The sequence below is a fragment of the Elephas maximus genome, chromosome 25 (genome assembly GCF_024166365.1).
Source record: "Elephas maximus indicus isolate mEleMax1 chromosome 25, mEleMax1 primary haplotype, whole genome shotgun sequence".
NCBI lineage: Eukaryota > Metazoa > Chordata > Mammalia > Proboscidea > Elephantidae > Elephas > Elephas maximus.
In genome coordinates this window covers 43,846,652-43,851,032 of record NC_064843.1, presented here as the reverse complement: position 1 = coordinate 43,851,032, position 4,381 = coordinate 43,846,652, and positions in this window count along the sequence as shown.

The window sequence follows — 4,381 nt, the reverse complement described above, 5'->3', positions numbered from 1 at the left end:
GTCAGGAAAGGTGGAAGATACATTATCAAGAGTGCCAGCTTATAGCCATCACATCTGTCCTATATGCTGCAAGTCCCCAATCCTCTGTTACCCTGGAGACCTGCAGCCATTTTATCACTCTCAGTATCTGCACATTCAATATCTTCTTGCTGCATGCACAACTCTGAAAGTCCTAAATTTGCATATCTTCCTGGATTCTGAATTGCAGGGGGCACAGTCCTGGAGACTGGCTCAAAGAGTTATTCAAAACCAATTATCTGGGCAGAAAAAATCAAAGAAAATGTAGAAGTCTGACCATTCAAAGACATTCTATCTTAAGATGTTTCCTAAGATGCAGGGGAAGCAAATTAAACCCCCAGTGAGATACCTCTCCACTCCCACCAGAATGGCTAAAATTAAAGACTGACAACACCAAGGCTGAATCATGAGGCTGTACAGCAGCCAGAGCCCTCCTACATGGGAGTATGAATTGGCACAACCTCTTTGGAAGACTGACAGAATCTACCAAAACTAAACATACTTCTACCCTGTGGCCTTGCAATTTCTCTCCTCAGTATTTACCCAAGAGAAATGAGCCCCCTTGTGTCTACCAAATGACACATACACAAACGTTCACAGTAGCCTTATGCAAAATAGGCACAAATGGGAACAGCCCAAATGTCCGTTAATAGATGAATGAGTAAATAAAGGGGGGTATATATATATATTTTTTTATCCATATAATGGGGTAGTATTGTTTGCTGCTATAACAGAAATACCACGAATGGGTGACTTTAACAAAGAGAAATTAATTTTTTTCACAATTTAGGAGGCTAGAAGTCCAAATTCAGGGCACTGGCTCTAGGGAAAACCTATCTCTGTCCACACTGGAGGAAGGTCCTTGCCTCTTCAGCTTCTGCTTGCTGGTTCCTTGGAGACCTCTATGTGTCTTGGCATCTATCTTACTCCATCTCTGCTTCTTGCTTGCTTGTTCAATCTCTTATATCTCAAAAGATATTGATTCAAGATGAACCGTACTCTAATCCTGCCTCATTAACATGACAAATGCAACTCATTCCTAAATAGGATTATAACCACAGGCACAGAGGTTAGAATTCACAACACATATTTTGGGGGTACACAATTCAATCCATAACAAGTATACATCAATAAAGAAGAGCAAATTACTAACAGACTCAACAATATATCTCCCAGATAAAGTGTCCAGCAAAAAAAAAAAGCTGTACACAACAGAATACATACTTTGTGCTTCCATTGATAGGAATTTCTAGAATAGGCAAACTAATCTCTAGTGACAGAGAGCAGAATAGCAGTTACTTCTGGAAGATAGGGATAGTATTAACTGGGAAGGAACATAAAGGAACCTTCTAGGGGTATTGAGGAAATTCACAGTGGCTGCAACAATGGGCTTAAACATAGCAACAAATGTGAGGATGGTGCAGAACTTGTCAATGTTTTATTCTGTTATGCAAAAAGTTGCCACGAGTCGAAGTCAACTCAACAGTACCTAACGATGACATATTTTTACATAGGTGGAGGGTACATGGATGTATGTGTATGTAAAAATTCTTTTTATTGTACATTTAAGATTTGCGCATTTAATGTGTATATTTTCATAGTAAATTTAAAATTTTTTAAATGTTTTTTGACAGTAAGGTGAGGAGGAAGTTGGCCTTTGTTCTCAGGCCTCCCTGTAAGAATAAAATGTAGCCAACAGCATCTATAGCCTGTGGGGTGTGTGGGAAGGGACAGGAGAGCATCTCCTCTTTCCACCGCAGCTGGAACCACCTTCTGGCTCCATTCTCCTCCTTCCTCCTCTCTATCATCTCCTCCTCCAGATGCCATTCAGAGATCAACGTTTATAGAAAGTTTACCATGTGCCAGACTCAACAGACTTTAGATACAAGTGTTCTATTATTACCCCCAGAACATTCCAAAACATTTGAAAACTTTAAGTAGAAACTCAGTATATTTCAGGTGGGGCGGGGAAGAGGGTAGCTCCTCAAAGAGACAGAGCAAACAGATGCCCAGGGAGAGAGTGCCAGGCGGACAATTTAGCAACACGATTCTATCCCAGAACCTTCTGCTGTTTGTGGGTGACATTAAGTCACTGAAATTGCCTCATTTTACCCACAAAAAAAACGGGCGGGATTAACACAGATACTCAAGTGCTGCCAAGGAAGTTTCTCTAACTTATGAATCCTGAAAGCCTGGAGAGTTTATCTTGCTGCCAAAATGGCGGGTTCACCAGCTCCCTAAATGGAGGTGGGTGTGTTTATGAACATGATGCAAAAATGGGAGCAAGTCCAGATAACTCTTCAGTTCTCTCTAGGGGGTTGGACTTAATAACCCTCTCAACTTTACAAATAAAGCCTATGACAAAAGAAAAAAATATATCTAGATATGCATATACAAACGTATACATATATACAGGGCTCTTTGGTAGTTATTTTACAAAAATGGTATTGCATTGAACATGCTTTTCTACACAGACCTTTTCACTCAAGAATTCCTTGGGAAAATACCTCAAAGTCATCTGTATCACTCTTGTAGTCTTTTTCTTTTTTTTAATTTTTATTGTGACGCTCCTTAGAAACTCTATGGGGCAGTTCTACTCTGTCCTTTAGGGTGTCTATGAGTCGGAATCGACTTGACAGCACTGGGATTTTTTTACTGTGTTTTAAGTAAAAGCTTACAAATCAAGCCGGACTCTCAAACAAAAATTTATAAACACCTTGCTATATACTCCTAATTGCTCTCCCCCCTAATGAAACAGCACACTCCTTCCCTCCACTCTCTTTCGTTGTCCATTCGGCCAGCTTCTGACCCCCTCCACCCTCTCATCACCCCTTCAGACAGGAGATGCCAACATAGTCTCTTGTGTCTACTTGATCCAAAAAAGCTCATTCTTCACCAGTATCGTTGTCTATCCCATAGTCCAGTCCAATCCCTGTGTGAAGAGTTGGCTTTGGGAATGGTTCCTGTCTTGGGCTAACAGAAGGTCTGGGCACCATGACCTCCAGGTCCTTCTAGTCTCAGTCAGACCATTAAGTCTGGTATTTTTACAAGAATTTGGGGTCTGCATCCCACTTCTGTCTTGCTCCGTCAGGAGTTCTCTGTTGTATTCCCTGTCAGGGCAGTCATTAGTTGTAGCCGGGCACCATCTGGTTCTTCTGGTCTCAGGCTGATGTAGTCTCTGCTTTATGCAGCCCTTTCTGCCTCTTGGGCTCATAATTACCTTGTGTCTTTGGTGTTCTTCATTCTCCGTTTGTCCAGGTGGGTTGAGACCTCTAGTCGTCTTTTTAATGGCTACATGGCATTCCATGGTGTGGTTGTACCATATTCAAACATCCCTCCATTTGTGGGCATTTTCTTTACTCCCCATTTCTTTCCACACAGCAAACAATGTTATAATAAACACTATACCAAAGTCCTTAGGAGTCCCTGGGTATTGCAAACAGTTAATGCACTCAGCTGCTAACCGAAAGGTTGGAGGTTCAAGACTACCCAGAGGTACCTCAGAAAAAAGGCCTGGTGAGACATTTCCTAAAAATTGGCCATCGAAAATCCTATGGAGCACAGTTCCACTCTGAGACACATGGGGTCGCCATGAGTTGGAACCGAGTCCATGGCAACTGGTTACCAGAGCTGTTATATATGGCCTGGTGGTTTTGTTTCATGGAACAGATTTCCAGGAGGGTATTAAAAGGCTAGGGTAGACGTATTTTTTTTTCTTGCTTGCTTTTTATGCTAGTATAACTTACATACAGTAAAGCACATAAATTTTTAAAGGTTATATGCATGTTTAATTGTAATAGAAGCTGCCAGATTGCTTCCCAATCAAGCTGTTTATAATTCACATTTCCACAGTAGTGAGTGAAAGTGCTTTTTGCCCTCACATCCCTGCCAGCAATTTTTTATTTTTTGAACAGTTTGAAGGGTATAAAGCGATACTATGTTACTATAATGTGCATTTCCCCGGCTGCTGGTGAGTTTGAGTGTCTTCTCATATACAGGTCGAACCTTTGAATTTGCTTTTCTGTGAATCATCTCATCAACTCTTAGCCATGGTTTGTTTTTCACTTTGTTTTCCTGTTACGTGATTGGTTTCTTCCTTGTGGATTTGTAAAATCTCTTTGAATATTAAAGATATCAACTCTGTCATCTATACTATTTTTTTCAAATCGATCATTTATCTGTTAACATTGTCTATAGACTATTTTTGCTATAGAACGTTATTAACAAGTTAAGAGTGGGAGGAGGTGCTTCTTCAGCCTGTTAATATGGATTGATTTTTTTTTAATGTCAAACGAACCAGCCTTGTATCCCTGGAATAAACCCCACATGAGGTCAGTGTAAAAAGGAGCCCTGGTAGTGCAAT